The 18,125-nt window shown below is 39.3% G+C and overlaps 1 protein-coding gene across 1 annotated transcript in view; it reads left to right on the top strand.

Moving 5' to 3' along the window:
- The window catches only part of LOC149179350 (uncharacterized), a 215,912-nt gene that overhangs the window by 19,125 nt on the left and 178,662 nt on the right, over positions 1 to 18,125 (top strand).

The following is an 18,125-nucleotide window of genomic DNA, read 5'->3' as shown; positions in this document are numbered from 1 at the left end:
AGACTTTCAATTGTTAGAATGTGATCTATTTCTATGTGATGCTTGTTTGACAAACCAAATATAACTAAGATACTTCATGGAGATGGTCTGAAATTTTCTTGTTTAGTTAATCTCTCTCTCTATCTCTTATTCCTTTTGAGCATATATACTTGCTTAAACTTCTGTGTTTGAAGGCTGTATGTATTTTTGTATATTTTTAGGGTTCTTGGGCTAAAGCTTGAGCCTTATTATATTATTGATTTTATCTCTGTTTCTTCTTCACGAACATTGGAGTTGAGATGTTGATCCTCAAGTTTTTTGCACTCCACACTTGTGCATAACTTTACAGAATTTTGGGCATTCAAGGAGCCACAAGCCAAATTTTATTTTGGGCATGCTATATGCGGTTTATTTATGGTACAAGTTGTTGAAATATGTAACTAGGCTCGGTTTTCATATTGACATATGTAATCATGATTTCATGTATTATTATGTATAATGACATATGAAAAGAGAATTTATTATTATTATTATTGTTCTTGAGGCATGGGTTTCATGCTCAAGAGAAATTTATTTTATAGGTCAAGTTCCCATTGAGAGCTTCTAGGGCTTGTCATTATGTACACGAGTCAAGAGAGTCATTGTCATGTATGAAAGATCCATTTGGCCATGTTACATATTGTAAAGAAATTTTATTTGAGTCAAAATAGAGTCAAAAGACCATCCAAGACTTCGTCAAGTGCTAACAAGAAAGTCATCCTACAAAGAAGCAAAGTCGGTCTATCTAGAAGATGAAGTCGACTTATTTGGGGGCTCAAGAAAGCTTATATAAAGGAGTACTTGTCCTCATTCAAGTAACACACACTCAAGCATCAAGAAGAGTTCAATCAAGGAAGAGAAGTGCGAGAAAGAGGAGGACCACCAAGGAGAAGAAAATCGAGTTTTTGGGCCTGTTTTTGGGTATTCTCCTCACACGTGCGAAGTGGATTAGGGCATACTTCTGCAGTAGCAAATACCAAATTGCAGTCATCATCAAGAGTCGAGTTCTGGGTCAAGAAAGGTCTCTCTAGCAAGCCAAATTGTCAAGGAAGGGAAGTCAAGTCAAGCGAAGAAGAAAGGAGGCAAATTTGTCCATCTTCAAGCCACACGTGTGACCTAGGGTTTTTGTAAAAGAAGTCGAAATTGCCTATCTACATTAGCTAGTCGAAATTTTGATCTAGGGCTGAAATTTGATGTCGTGGGACAAGTTTGACTAGCGTTGACTTGGAGGAAGTAAAGTCCATCAAGAGAAGCTTTGACTTGGTCTTGAAGGAGTCTTGGTCAAGGGTCTAAATCTTGGAATTTGTCAATTGAAGTTCTATAAGAAGAGAAGGATTCTAGTGGGTTTTCCTCTTAGTTGGAGAGGTTTTGGCCCTCGCTGATCACCTACATCTTGTGTCCTATTTTCTCATTGATTTTATTGTTTGGTAGCTGTTTGATGATAGAGAACACTAATAATAATCAAGTGAAAGAAGAAGCTAATCAAGTTAAGTAAAAATTTATCACAAGCAATTCAAAGTAAGAGAAATCACCTAATCTAGCTGCCATAGATTTTTCAACATGGTATCAGAGCTAAGGTGACAAGACAAGGAAAGACAACTTAAAGAAGGACACTCAAGGGCCAAAGCACTAGAAAGATCATCAAAAGAATCAATCATCAAGAAAAACCATTCATCTTAAGGATCATAACATATCAAAAGGAATAAGACCTCAAAACCCTAGTTTATCCAAAGAAGGGTCTCTCACTTGAAGTTGAAGCATTGTTGGAAAACTTGCACATCATCATCAAAGAAGATCTCAAGAACCATACCTAGAAAAGACTACTCATTGAAGCATTTTGGAGTCTCTACATCTAAGGGAAGCAAGAAGAGGCGTTGCCATCATTATCAAGGAATCAATGTGATCTCACTCTCTTTGAAGGATCACTTTTGAAAGAAGACATCTTCTATCATCAACATTATCAAGAAAGGCATCGAGTTGAAAATATTGTCATCAAGGAGCATCTTCACTTGACAAGTAAGTACCTTTAATGACTGAATCTGCTATCAAAATGACTTCATTTTGCAAGGAAAGCAACAAATTGGTTGGGTCATCAAACTTTCTTGCATGGAAGAAGAGGATAGATTTGATCCTCATAGAAAATGAAGTCGTGGAACATGTTAAAGGTTCAATCACAAAACGCCCAAAGGAAGAAGCTCAAGCTCTAGCAAAGTATATGAAGGGGGAAGTAAGTGCTTAAAGGATCCTTATAGAATTCATCAAAGTTCCCCGCATACCTTATGTATCATAGTTGGAGACATCAAAAGAAATATACGACAATCTACTAGAATTGTTCCCCGTAGGTACTGAGGAGAAGTGATATCATTAAGACAAGAACTCTACAAGATGAAGATATCAAAAGAAGAAGGAACAACCTCATACTTATGAGGGTGTCAGAAATAGGAGACCAACTACAAGAGTTGGGAGAAATAATGTCCGACAAAGAAATGACCACAATAGTGCTCAATGCACTACCAGAGGAATGGGGCAACTTTACATCAAGTATCTATGTAAAGAATGAAGCTACCCCATTCAATGAACTTTGGTCACTATGTAAAATTGAAGAAACCAGGTTGAGGGAAAAAAGTGATGTAGGATCAAACGAGCAAGTTCAAGCATTTGCCGTCGTGGCTAAGAAAAAAGGAAAGTTTGGGAATTTTGGTCCTCAGAAAAAGAAGAAAATTATGTCAAAGATCCAATGCTATAGCTGTCATGAATATGGGCACTACAAGAGAGATTGTCCAAAACTCAAAAAGGACAACAACAAACGAGTAAGGGATGAAGTTCATGTCACCAAAGAAGTGGAAGAAGCTGAAAAGAAGAAATCAAAGGAGGAAGTGAGAGATATCTACTATGACTGAGATAATCTTCTTCACTTAGTACTTTTTAGGTTTTGTAAAATATGGCTATCATGATAGCGAACATGATAAGCATGATAGGATGCATCATTTTAGGGGATGGCATCATAATTGCATACGATTGAAGCAAGAGCTCATTATAAGAAAGCTTGAAAGATAGTTGAAGTAGAAATCTACATAATTGTAGCGGTCAAGTAGCTTGTGGTAACCTCATTGAAAGCATAAGTATTATTTATGGGTAGAAGAAAGTCATCTAGCATAAAATAAGTTCATCATGCGTCATCATCACTAGAAAGGAGCATTTGCAGAATGAGGATAATTAAGATCCTCCATTAGAATATTCATTAGAAAGTTCACCTCTCTTGGGAAAATCAAGTGTCTCGCTAAGAATTCCTTCTTGTATGGGATTTAGGAAGGATGATGGTATGGTGACAAAAGACTGCAGCATGGTTGAAGAACTTTCAAGAAGCTGCTGAAGTAAGCCTAGATGAGCAAAAGAAGGAAAGAGGTATGTATGCATGTATTTGATTAAGTCATGTCATCATATGGTTGCATCATGAGCATGATCAAAGAAAAGGGATCTCTTCCTTTAGAAATATGCATGAAGGCATAGTTCACATATTGACAAGATGAAATCAACATAATATGTCCTCATATGGAATATGAGGTGGTTAACAAAAGATGAAGGAACTATGATGGAAGTTCTTGGGAAGCAATATGTGAAGAAAGAAGAAGAGATTGTGAAAGATGCAACTATAGTCACATAAGAAAAGATAAGAAATCAACATTCGATGATTAGAAAAATTGGCTAGGACATCTCCATGGAGAAGATATGAAGACTTTGGTAAAGTCTGGAAAGGAAGGAGACCTTTGACATTGAATATCTTGGAGATGTGTCAATATATGTGCGGGATGTTGATGTTGCAAGCAAATAGATGCCATGATCAAATGCTGTCATAAAAGGTAACTTTGATTAGATGTTCATTTTGATTTTTGAGCAACATTTGGATGGGTTAATGCAAGGCTACCGAAAAACGAGTTGTAGATGTTATCTACAACTAGCACTCATGCGGTGGGATGGAAGATCCTAAAAGGAACATGATGCGGAAAAGGTCACTGTATGAAGGAAAGCCAGATGTGGACTAGAAGATCACTTTCCGATGAAGAAAAGGATGACATGACTGACATTGTTCGTAAAGGAAAGTGATGGATGGTCGATGCCCTACAAAGAAAAGATGAAGGCTCCATAATAATGAAGAAGAAATTCATGACATCGAAAGGAGGATCCCTACAAGCAACTACAGGTCCCATGATCTCCACCAAAGAATAGATAATTGCTGTTGGAAACAAGTCCTTGGTTAAGAGGGAGCTTGGAAACACGTCCCTGGTTAAGAGGGAGAATGGAAGCAAGTCCTTGGTTAAGAGGGAGCTTGGACAAGTCGCAGGATGAGAGGGAACTTGGGTACATTCCTTTATAGGAATGGGTATATCCTCCCGAGTTGAGAGGGAGAGATAGACACATCATTCTTGTCTTTGCTTTAGGAAGAAAGAATGGAGGATTGGGTAAGCATTTAACATCCGATACTCTTTGAGGATGTGGTAGGGCATCCAAGATAAGAGTAGTCATAGAGGACCGATATTCATTGAGGACTGGGAATCCAAAATAAGAATAGTCCTGTAAGGACATACCTTGTGAACACCGGGTGAGGTATGTTCCTTGAGAGACAATGATGATGGTGTTTATAAACCATTAGTCTCGCCAGCATTGTGCGCTGATCTTGCGGAGAAATAGAGCTGTTAGTCACGGCCTTGCTATGTGACAATGCTAGATAATATGATGCTAAACAGATGGGTTACCAATCTGACTCTTTTTATGAGAATTCTTCAGATTGAGAATGTCCAAGTACCTTGTATGAATTATGAATACCTCCCTAGTTAAGAGGGAGTGTTGAAATATTTAACTAGGTTTGGTCTTCATAATGACATATGTAATCATGATTTCATGTATTTAATGAAAAGAGAAAAATAAATTTATTATTATTGTTCTTGTAGCATCTCCTTCGCCATGCGGGTCACCTATTGTTTTGGTACCCAAGAAGAATGGAAAGCATGTCACTAAGTGGAACTTAAGGGGTGGCTATCATCAAAGTAGAATTGTTGAAGGAGACACATGGAAGACGACATTCAAAACAAAGCAAGGTTTGTTTGAATGGCCAGTTATTCCTTTTGGTTTATGAAATGCTCTCGCTACCTTCATGCGTGCGATGAATGATGTGTTGAGGCCATTTCTTGATGAGTTTGTTATAGTCTACTTAGATGACATCTTAAGAGGAAGTCTACTTGGAATAATATCAGGGGTTCGAAGTACAAGTTCGAAGGACACATGTATGCAGGGTGAAGAAAGCTCTCTATGGCTTGAAGCAAGCCCCTAGGGCTTGGTATGAGAGGATTGATAGTTATGTTATGAAGTTGGGATTCACGACGAGCTATACCGATCCCAACCTATACTTCAAGGTTGAAAAGCACATGCCTCTCATTTTGGTCCTTTAGGTTGATGATCTCCTTCTGACAGGTGTCGACCCTCTCTTTTATAAATGCAAGAGGGAGTTGACTTCCGAGTTCGAGATGAAGGACCTAGGATTGATGCACTACTTCCTAGGCTTGGAGGTCTGGCAAAAGCCAACTACTTCCTAGGCCTGGAGGTTTGGCAAAAGCCAACTACTTCCTAGGTTTGGTGTCTAGCAAAAGGCGAGTGAGATTTTCCTTTCTCAAGGAAAATACATTGTGAAGTTGTTAGAGAGATGTGGGAAGGTGGATTGCAAGTTTGTTTCTACTCCGATGAAACTCAACTTCAAGACGCTATGTGGAAGTGCTGTTGGGCCAGAATTGGCAAACCCTGCTGTGGAAGTGCTGGTGGCCCTGATGTTCTTGGTAAATTCTCAATCAGAGATATGTTTCGTTGTGAATACATTGAGTCAACTTATGGTTGAGCCTCACCACATACATTAGATTGTTGCTAAGAATCTCTTAAGATATCTCTGTGGCACAATCAACTATGGGATGAGATACACTGCCAGGAATTTGAGGCTACATGGATATACTGATGCTGACTAGGCTGGCATTGTGGTGGATAGAAAGAGCACATCAGGATGTTGCGTCTCATTGGGATCTTTTTCGATTTATTGCATAAGCAGGAAGCAAAAATTGGTTGCTTTAAGCACCACCAAGGCTAAATATATTGTTGCTAGTATGGCCTGTTGTGAAGCTGTTTGGTTGAGGAAACTCTTTAGTGAGCTATTTGAGCACGTCTTGGATACCACCATGATCTGTTGTGACAACCAAAGTGGTATTCACCTTTAGGACAATCTCGTCTTCCACGACCTCTCCAAGCACATTGATATTAGGTACCACTTTATTCGGTATGGTACAACGGGGAGCAGTAAGGCTCCAACACATCAGGATTGATGAGCAGGTGCAAAAATCCTCACGAAGCCCTTAGGGAAGGTGAAATTCTTAGCCTTTCGAGAGAGACTTGGAGTCATGGAAGGACCCTGCCATGAGGGTCTCGCTTGAGTTGGACATTGAGCTCTAGTAGCTTTTGGGGGCTTAGGGTACTTCTTGGAGCTATGAGCAACCATAGGGTGAGTGATTCACCTTCCCCTATAGGTGCACTGTGTACAGGGTGACTGGTTCACCTTCCCCTATGATACCCCATGATGGTTGACATGTGTGTAGCCCCTACGATTGATGACACGTGTGTAGGGTGAGTGGTTCACCTTCCCCTACAATTGACATATGCATAGGATGAGTGGTCCACCTTCTCCTGTGGATGCCCCAACGTACATCCTACCCATGTAGTTCGGGACTCATGGGAAGTACCTCTCATCTAGCCATTGAGTTGGGAAAAGAGGATAGGGACCATATCACTACAAATGGACATATCGTGTACTTACTACTGCCGTACTCCCTATGTCTAGGATGCACGATGTTCAACAACTTGATTAGGGATCAAGTCTGATTGGGGTTCTACCCATGATTGAATTTGGTCAGTGGAGAGTGGTAAGGTCTTGTGACTGTATCAATCAATTCTTCTTCATTATCTATATCAGTGTTCAACAGAGCAGAGACCAGATGTAGAGATGGTACATGATGGCATGATGATGGATGGATTGGCAAGGGGAATTCTCCCTAGTTGAGAGGGAGTATTAAAATCGACAACTAGGGCCAAATTCCACATTGGATAGCTCATTTGATGGAGATGATGATTGCATTGAATTCCTCTTTTCGCGAGGACCAAAATTGACCTAAAGATCATCAAATTTGGACAAGCAGAAATGTGCTTTTGAATTTATGCCCACACAGGTGTAACATGTCAAGGTTAGTCACGACTCACATCATCATGTAGGCTCATAAAGCCCAATGGACATATCTCTTGACCCTCATGATTTGTATAAATATAAGAGACCTCCATCCTCATTTAGCACTTCATTCACTCACACATTCTTCTCTCTCACCATCTGATTAGTTCGTATAACTTATTGGGCATCTCTTTTCCTCACCGTGTGGCAGTAGAAGCACAAATTGTAGGACGAATTACAGGGCCAAAATTTCAGAGACTATTGCAGATTTGACCAATGTTGACTAGCGGTGGTTTGACCTCCTTTGCCTACGATTTTTGTGCTTGAATTTCATTTTTGGAAAGCCGCATCTATTGGCACAGGAACTGAGGCATTTTGTTGACTTTTACTGTAGACATATCATAGGGTTGACTGCTGGCTTCACCATAGAGTTTGACCAAGTTTGACCGTTATTTTCAAGATTGTTTTGGGTTGACTTTGACCACCTTATTGGGCCGTGTTTGACCACATTTTGCTACTGCTTTGACCAACGTTGACTTTCTGGTTAGGGTTGTTGACTGTTGCAAAAAGTTTCAAATTTGACAAGGCTGCTTTAATCATCATTTGGCAAGTCAATTTTGACTTTATTGTAATCTCTATCTTTGCTGAACATTTGATATAATAATAAGAAGAATTGATCAAAGGGTTTCCCCATCTTGGGGTTTTTCCCTGGCATCTGCCAAATCTGTTGTCGTCTTGTCTTTTGCTTTTATTGTTCATGTTTCATCTATAGTCACTGTCAATGTGATTTATGGTTAATGTAATTGCTATTGGAAATCTAAATTGAAAATTGTCATTAAGTTGCTAAAGGAACATTGAAGTAATTGTGCTAAGCAGAGAATATACCATTCTTAACTAAAATTAACAGTACACCATAGGGGAAGGTGAACCACTCACCCTGTGCTCATATAGCTCCAAGAAGTACCCCAGGCCGCCAGATGCTCCCAAAACTCAATGTCCAACTCAAGCGGGACCCTCATGGGAGGGTCTTTCCACGACTCCAAGCCTCTCTCTAAAGGCTAAGAACTTGGCCTTCCCTAAGGGCTTCGTGAGGATGTCAGCAACCTATTCATCTGTCTTGATGTGTTGGAGCCTTATTGCTCCTCGTTGTATAATATCCCGAATAAAGTGGTACTTGATATCAATATGTTTGGATCAGTCATGGAACACGAGGTTCTTTGAAAGGCGAATCCCACTTTGGTTATCGCAATAACTGACAGTGGTATCCAACACATGTTCAAATAGCTCACTGAAGAGCTTTCTCAACCAAATGGCTTCACAACAAGCCATACTAGTTGCAATATATTCAGCCTTAGTAGTGCTTAGTGCAACAGATTTTTGTTTCCGATTCATCCATGAAATTGAAGCAAATCCCAAAGAGAAACAACACCCAGATGTGCTTTTTCTATCCACCACACTGCCAGCCTAGTCAACATCAGCATATCCATGTAGTCTCAGATTTCTGGCAGTGTACCTTAGTCCATGGTTGATAGTACCATGAAGATATCTCAAAAGATTCTTAGTAACAACCCAATGTATATGATGAGGCTCAACCATAAATTGACTTAATTTATTAACAACAAAGAATATGTCTGGTCGTGTGTTCACCAAGAGCATCAATGCTCCCACAAGTTGTCTATACTCAGTAGGATTTGCCAAATCCATACCAACAACACTTCCACATAGTTTCTTGAAATTTAGTTCCATCGATGTAGTCACTGACTTGCATTCCACTATGTCACATCTCTCTAACAACTTCACAACATATTTTCCTTGAGAAAGGAAAATCTCAACTGGTTTTTGCCAGACCTCCAAGCCTAGGAAGTAATACATCAATCCCAGGTCCTTAATCTGAAGTTCGGAAGTCAACTCCCTCTTACATCGATAACTGAGAGGGTCTGCACCAAGTCGGAAATAGATCATCAACATACAAGACCAAAACAAGTGGCATGTCTTTTTCAACATTGAAGTATAAGTTCGGACCAACGTAACTTCTTTTAAATCCCAACTTCACAAGATAGCTATCAATCCTCTCATACCAAGCCCTAGGGGATTGCCTTAACCCATAGAGGGATTTCTTCAACCTACATACATGTGTCCTTCTATCTTGCTCTTCAAACCCCTGAGGTTGTTTGAAGTAGACTTCTTCCTTAAGTAAGCCATGTAAAAATGTAGTCTTGACATCCATTTGATGCAGGCTCCATCCTTGATTTGCAGCAACAACAATTATGGATCATATATTGGTGTATCGAGCAACTGGTGCAAATATCTCATTGTAGTCAACTCCTTCCTTTTGAAAAAAGCCGTGAGCTACAAACCTTGCCTTATATTTTTCTGCACTTCCCTCAACTCCATGTTTAATCTTGTAGATCCATTTCGAGGTGACAATGGACTTGTCCTTGGGTCTAGGCATCACTCCCCATACATTGTTCTTCATGATTGACTCATACTCCTTAGCCATAACATCTTTCCATACCTGGTGCTTCACAACTTCTTTGAAAGTGAAAGGTTCGGTTTGAATGATAGTACTCATGGCAACCAAGTATCCTTGATACCTGGTGGGCTTCTTACTTTCCCCTATTGTTCCTCTTGGAGCAACATGATTTTCAACATCTTGAAGTGTATTTCGAAGCCATAGTGGGATTTTCTTTGAGGTAGAGGTATCACCTGGAGGTGGATCAAGTGGATCCATCGGGCATGGGCTCATCTATCGGAGGTTCTTCTTGACTTTTAGTAGCATCATCGTCCTTCCTTGTGATAGGGAGATCCCTTGCTTTTCCCAGAGCAATGTCTTCATGAAAAGTAACATATCTACTTACTTCCACATCCCTTTGACCAAGTACATAAATTCAATATGCCTTTGAATCTTCACTATATCCAACAAATACACCTTTCTTCCTAGAGGCTTTCAACTTGTTCCTTTTATCCTTTGGTACATGAAAATATACAGGACAACCAAAGATTCTAAAATGACCAACATCAGGTTTCTTACCAGTGAAGACTTCTTGGGTGTCTTGAAATCCAAGATTTGATGAGGGCTCCTATTTTGAATGTAGACAACAATGTTCGTAGCTTCTCCCCATAAAAAAATTGGTAGATCTTGATCATAAATCATGGCATGGGTGGCTTCTATAATAGTTCAATTCTTTCTCTCGACAACTCCATTTTGTTGTGGATTATGTGGAACGGTTGTCTCCCTCTTAATACCAGCCTCTCTGCAAAAGTCATTGAATTCATTATATTCATACTCGGTTCCATTATCAGTTCTTAATGTCTTGATCTTCTTTCTTGTATGATTTTCCACCAAGGCTTTGAAAGAACGGAACCATCTAAATACTTCATCCTTCTTCTTTAGGATATAAATCCAAGTCTTGCGGGAGAAGTCATCCACAAATATCACATAGTATAAATATCCTCCCAATGAAGTCACACGCAAAGGACCAGCCAGGTCAGAATGGACTAATTGAAGAATATCAAATGTCTTGCTTTCACTAGAAGGGAATGGTCCCTTTGTATGTTTTTCAGCTACACAACCTTGACAAACTCCTTAATGATTCATATGAAACCCGGGCTAAGGCTTTGTAATGTAAGAGAGCAATTCTCTAGTTCCATAGCTCACAATGAATAGAGGTGTCATTAGCTAAAGCACCCAAACGACCCACCAACTTGATAAAGACAATCAACCATAAACCCACGAGTAAAAGCATCTTTAAATTTCTTATTCCATGTACGTACCTTTCCATCAATGAACACTACCTTGAAGCCTTTGTCTTCCATCGCAGAAATAGACACCAAATTCTCCTTTAAATTGGGCACATACAAAACATCTTGAAGATGTATGGTTTGACCATAGTTCAAGTGAAGAGTAATAGTTCCTATCCCTTTCATGGAGTAGGTGGCAATATTCTCTAGCATACTGGCCAAACTTTTTGCAATTGTAGCATCTTCCTTTGCCTTTTCCTTTAAATCCCTTCTTAGATCCCTGACCCTACCTTCTTGAATTAGATGGACCAACATCATTCCTCCTTTTAGCATGTGCAGAGAAAGCAATAGGTTCATTTCCATTGGCAGACTTATTTCTTCCCATCATCCTTATTTCCTCTTGAGTGCATCTAGTCAATAGCTCATCAAAACCAGGTATCCTGCCATTATTGAGAATGGCGGTGATAAATGTTTCCCACGGCCTTGAAAGACCTCCAAGTGCAATGAGTGTGAGTTCTCTGTCAGCAGTAACTTCTGCAATGGATAACAGATCATTCTTGACTTGAGTTAATTCTCATGAAGTAGGCTTGTATAGATTCCCCTTTGTCCATCTTGATACCCCTTAACTTGTTCTTGAAAAAAAGGATTTGACTTGCGTTGTTGACTTTGAACATCTCAATCAACTTATCATACATTTCCTTAGAAGTTCCCAGATCAGAAATATAAGAGATTAAATGCTTTTGAATGGAGTCAACTAAGATTTTCTTAGCTTTGACCCCACTTTTTTTATATTTTGTTCTAGCGGTAACAAGTGCATTTGAAGGAGGCTTCACCACTTTCCCTTGCACATACATGTTCCTCCAAGGTCAAATCAAGAGCCATTTTCCAGGCATGATAATTTGATTTGTCATTGAGCTTATCCTCAGTCTTGAAATAAGAGGTAACAACCATGGAGACTTGTCCAACTGTCCTTGTTGTGCAGCAACAAGTATTCCAACAGTGATTGCTTACTTCTTCCTTGGGTTTGTCTTCACTTTGGCTCTGATACCATGTTAATTTTTATGGTATGTTATATGCTTGCAATAATTACATCAATGTCTTATTAGCCCAATAACAAGTCCACTTCAAATTCCAATAGCAATCATAATAAACTTTAGTAGCAATCACTTAGAATTTACTTATTGATAGTAATTGTAGATAAAACATCATCAAAAATGCACAAGAAGACAAGCCAAGGCAATGAACACAAAGATTTAGGCTAATGCCAGGGCAAAACCCCACAAGGGGGAAAACCTAACCAATCCTTCTTATTGATTAATATCAAATGTTCAATAGAGAAAGAAAATCCAATTTAGTACAATAGTCAAAGTCAAAGTATTGACTTATCAATGAAGTTGACCAACCAATGATATGAAGCTCAATTTGATCCAATATAATTTTGGTCAACAGTTTGCAATAGTCAACAATAGTCAATGTGTCATAGCCAATCCAGTGAATGGTGGTCAAACAACCTCCAATTAGTTCAGTCAATGCAACAAGAAACTCGACCTCTTCAACAGGTCAAAGTCAGCCCAAAATAGAGAGAAGACAGTCAAATTTCGGTCAACTGTCTGTGGTCAAAGTCTGCGGTCAATGCCAGTTAAACAACGTAGATTACCTTGGCTTTTGTGCCCAGAAATGCGGCCTCACCAGACAGAGATATGCCCAAAAGATCGAAGTCAAAATTTGCTCAGAAAGTCAAAGTCAATGCTGCAGACAGTTCAGATTTTTGGCCACCTGTAATTTCGTCCTCTTTCTTTCTTGCACGCGTGAAGAAACTCCTGTAATTTTCAGAGCTATCGAACCCAAGAAGAGAGGAATTGTGTGTTGATAGGCCTAGAATGATTACCCGGAGGTTGAAGCGGCTAAAAGAAAAAGAAAAAGCATAATTGGCCACATTTAACAGGAAATTGTACCACAAAATTCAAAAGATGGTCAGGACAAAATAATCAACACGTGGGTAAAAGCCAATGCATGAGCTCTACCCCCATCCATGGCCATCACCCTAGTTCCATAGGCCCTAGATGAGCCTCCTTTATCATTCAGGAACCCATGATTGTTCGAATCCCTGGAGGGCAATGAACTGCCCCACCTTAAAGGGGGTAACCACGACTATATCTTAAACATCATGCTCTTGTCCTTCGAGCCTCGAGCAGTTAATTAAAGAAAATTCATAAAAGGTAAAAGGCATATAAAGAAGGGTGGAAAAATTAAGGCCGTGGCACCTCATGTATCACGACTGCTCCCTCCTATACATTACATACCTAGGTGTGGGCTTCCCCTTATCTAGCTACCCCAATTCCCCACTATGTGGCCCAGGACTGCCCCTCTTATTCCCTATTCCATCTCACTTATTTGTCACTTGCCACCCCCATTAGAGGGATGTACCTTGGACTTACTATCCCCTTAAGGACTGAAACCACCTAATAAAGTACTTGGCTAACCCCTTTGGAGCTTGGAGACACTAGCACATGCCAAAGCTCACTACGGACGGACATGCCATTATGAAGTGCTGACTTTGTTATCCATGTTTTGTAAGCTCTCTTACCTGATTATTTTAATGATTTGTTGTACTGGAAGCCTAGGGGATGCATTGGATCTTATGCAGGATTACATGTGGTTTCCTTTTGGGTTTGGTCTCTTTATATGGGATCCTAACCCGTAGAGGTCTACATTGGCACATGTAGGGTGTGCGTGGAGAGCCATGGGCCTCCACAAAACTAGACAACACTCCACGGATCTTCATGGATGTTCAGAGACTACTAGCGATTCACTTTTGGGATGATGGTGATACGCTTGGTACATTATGCCCAGCAGGCCCCACACTCTTGGCAGGTGTCCCAGGACTTGTATGATGTCATAGCAACATTCATTTCACCACTTGGACTCTTGTAGAGGATCTACAGACATCTCCGATTCATATGGAGACTCATGGGGTCATCTATGTGCCCTCATACGCACTGGGAGCACAACAGGTTTACTACTTGGAGAACAAGGGGCCACCCCCTTGTCCATCATATTCTGAGGAATTTATTCCTCAATATGGCACTTCAGGATATTATTGAGCCTTTGGAGGGCCCTACGACATGCACATATTATTATTTGGCCCCTTGTGAGGCTTATTTTTACATTTGTGAGCTAGTTTGGTGGGCTTGTCACCAATAGGGGTTTTATTTGCACATTATTTTATCATTAGGGGCTAATGTAGGCCCATAGGCTAATTTGAACTCCTTAGGAGGCTATATATTGATGTTAGATACACTCATTTGGATCATCACTTGACTTGGGATCTCTCTAATCATAGAGAACTTCACATTTTTTCCTTGGAGGATATTTTCTGGAGATGGATGAATTTTGACGTATGGATTTGGGCTATTTATCTTGTCTTGGAGCTTTGTCTTGTGAACGAAATGTTGGTTGGATATACTCTATAACGTTGTAAGTGAATTTTTGATGTTATTATTCTTGTTGCTGCATACTGCTAAAATTAGGGCTAGTTGTTGCATAATTGAAATGTGGAATTGAACATGTTTTAGCTAATTTAATGTATGGGCCAATGTTATATGAATGAAATGTCCTAGAGATTATTTGTCTTGATAAGCTTGCATCGTTTGCTTTGAAGTATAAATGCTTGAAGGTCATTTTTCTTTTCTTTCTCTCAACATTGGATGAAGTTGACTTTCTGAGCCTCCTTGATCAAGAAACCAAGTCCATACTCATCATCATCCTTGACTCCATATCCCAAAGTGAATTAGGCACTGATCCCTTACAAGGGTGGTCATCCCCTTCACCTTTTTCACACCTTTTACCTCTTTCCCAGGTCTAGCCCCATTAGGTCTCCTAGGGCATCAATTTCCCGAGAATTGACCCAAGGAAAAATTTCAATCTCCTACAGGTTACTGCGCTGGTGGGTCCCCTCCCTCTCCTCCAAATTTGAGGCCATTCTAACGGTGGAATCTTCGGGAATCCCAAGCCGTAGCTCTAGGATCGAATTTTTCCTAGGCATCCCCAAGGCTAGACCTCAACAGGATCAATTCAACCTTTTGAAGTAAATATTCTTTTTGGTCCTTTCCTTTCACCTTGTCCAGGATAGGAGCATCTTTGGTTGCTACATTCCATCCCCGAACCTGGATGGGGTCCACTTGGCTGCGTGTGGTCCCATTTCTCAATAAAGATTATTTGTCAAGGATCATTTGGGAATCCAAGTTTCCCAAGGATTATAGGGATTGAGAACCTCGTCTATAAGACTATTCTTTCTCACTCAACCCCTCCAATCCTCACCCCTAACCCCTGGAGAACCAAGTCCCTTTCTTAACAAGCAAGCAAGTTCCATTCTTCACTCCATCTTTAGAAAAGGGTTTCTAGGGCCACTTTCCACCTATCTATTAGCATATACTTTACAAGTGATCCCTACACTACCAGGATTCCTCCCATCGGTGAAAGTCCGTAAAGAGCAGGGAGACTTAGCTGTGGTGATAGTGGGCTAAGCCTCCATCGTTGCCCTTAACCTAGCAGTTGCCCTCTTAGGAATCCCTTTTAGGTCCCCTGCTGGTTTGAGTGGTAACAGGGCAGACTTGTAGATGAAGATGAGGCCATCTTGAAGAAGGGCCCAAGGGGCATTTGGAGGTGTGCAAAAATTCAGAATTTTGAGGACAAGGGAGATGCCATTAAGGGTGAGCCAAATGTGCAATGAGTCATCAAAGGTGGGGCTTTCAAGTGGGGGAATTAACCCCTAGTTGCACTCTTCAACAAAACCTTACATTCATGCATACATTATGTGGTGGTTGAAATTCTTTCTATTCATTCGTACACACTGATTATGAATGTGTACTACTGTTAATGATTTATTGAAGAAAACCCTAGCTAGAATAGAAACCCTAAGGGCAAAAATTATCCTAGGACATTACATTTATGAATAAATTTAATATTCTGACAGACATGGGCTTGTCATTCTGCTAGGATCAAAATGCAAATTCGATATCATTAGATGCTTACAGAGAATTACTATCAAGAGAAAGAAGCTGGGTGGAAATTTTTTCAAATATGTCTGAAACATTGAAAGGGTGGACAACAGTTGACAAGATGATTTTTATTTTCTCAGGCAAATAAAAAAATCTTTTCTTAACTGTTCCCACTTATTAGAAATACACCGAGTTAGATATCACCTATAGAAAGATGACAACTTTTAATTATCCAGTTGGGGAAAATTGGAATCAGCTAAGCCAAATTTGCGCCATGAATGCTCTCAACGCTTATCAAACAGAACGCACCTAATCAAGGCCAGGTGCCAAACAGATCACGGGAGTAATTCAGTTTCTAAAATGTTTCTTTTGCTTCTGTTATACTCATTTTGTAGAAAAGATAGAGAAGAACTCTGAGGGAAGGACTTTTTTTGGATAAAAAAAGAGAGAATTTTTTTCTATTAATTGGGTGGACAATAGTTTATTGTAATGAGTCTAAATAGATTGTTTTCCAGCAAATTTCAGTTTGTTCCCTTGCTATGTGTAAAATCACTCTTCCTTTAAATCAAAGCCTGAGTTATATGGATTGATTTAATAAAGCGAGAGTTGAGTATCACTGTTTCTTTTATATAATGTTTGCAACAATTTCATAAGCTAAAAGATTTACGTGAGATACAATTTGTGTTCAACATACCTTCTTTCTTATGGAATTGTAGGCAATACAGTTCATATGATTTTTTAGTACACCTTCCTCACAGAAAGATTTAGACATTAGTTTAATGTTTGGAAGCTTCCTGTTTATATTTCTTGGTCTTCATCCATTATTATTCAACAAAGATAGCTGTCTGTTTTAGTTGGAAGATAGCCTAGTGACTGATCACCCAGAACCTATTGCGTTACTACAAGGTCCAAAGTTCATTTAGATCAGTTATTTCAAAATAGTTTAGTGCCTTAGCATAGTTCCCTAGCCAAGAACATTTCAAGGAACAACAGAAGGTAAGGTTTCTCTTCATATATTTTTGTTTTGTTAACTTTGGGAGAAGAAGGCTTATTTGAGAGGTCAGGAGGGTTTCTTACTTAAGGCACAACTCTATACTTAGTTTTGTTCACTCCTCCAAGATCATTTGGAGAGACTTCCTTCAGTATATTGAGCCATGCAAATATTTTCTATTGTTATTTTAATAGTCTCCCTGTCACATATTCCAGGTAGCCTTATTTTAATCTCTATAATTTACATATAAGAATTGCATTTCCCCATTGATGCGGGTACAATTGTTTATGGTCTTCTTTATTCAACATCTTTTCTGCTTAATAATTGTTCTGAGGAGTTTGTTGATTGCAAGTAATTTTTTACTTTCAAAACCCATGTTACCATCCAGCCAGGACCAATGCCTTCTGCAACATATGACAATGGTGACTGTAAATCATGCTTTGTTTAAACTGTTGCCACATTTTAGCATATGTATATAGAAGTTTAGAATGGAGTTTGTTTAGCACCTGATTAATGATTTTACAGGTGATACTGTAGTGGCTTTAATGACACATATCCTATGTGGACACAAAGGTACAGTCTATAAACGAAGTTCTTGACATATAGGTTGGTAGATTTAAACTTTTAGATTCAAACTCTCATTTTCATGTTGCATTTTTATGGAGTGCTAGTGTGCTTTAACGCCACTTTTTTGTTTGTTTGTTATGGTCTTCAAACACAAACAAATAAGGTTGCACAGACTTTTAACTTTTCTGTGTCTCAAAGTATGTATACAATTACTTTTGTGCACTGACAAGCTATGTTAACATTTAAGGTGGCCATTTATGCCTTATAAAACTTGAGGAAATACACTTATGATTCATGAATTATGATACCATTTAAGGTATCCATTATGCACTGAAAAACTTGAAGAAATGAGACACCATTAAGTGCCCTGTTTTCCCCAAGGCTACCACCTGATATGCCCTTTCGAGCAGGCTGAAGTGCTTTTATCTTTCCCAAATCCTTCTCAATATAGTATTGCTGGTCAAATGTCACACCGTTTATGTTTATATCATACAAACATATTGTTTATAAATGGATTCTTTATTCTAGCATACAATTTGAGTAACATGACCTT

Source organism: Pinus tabuliformis, chromosome 4_1 (genome assembly GCF_031772625.1).
Source record: "Pinus tabuliformis cultivar Carrire ecotype Pingquan chromosome 4_1, CPIR1, whole genome shotgun sequence".
In the NCBI taxonomy this organism is placed as follows: Eukaryota; Viridiplantae; Streptophyta; class Pinopsida; order Pinales; family Pinaceae; genus Pinus; species Pinus tabuliformis.
The sequence above is the reverse complement of the archived record's forward strand: the minus strand, read 5'-3'. Positions and strand labels throughout refer to the sequence as shown.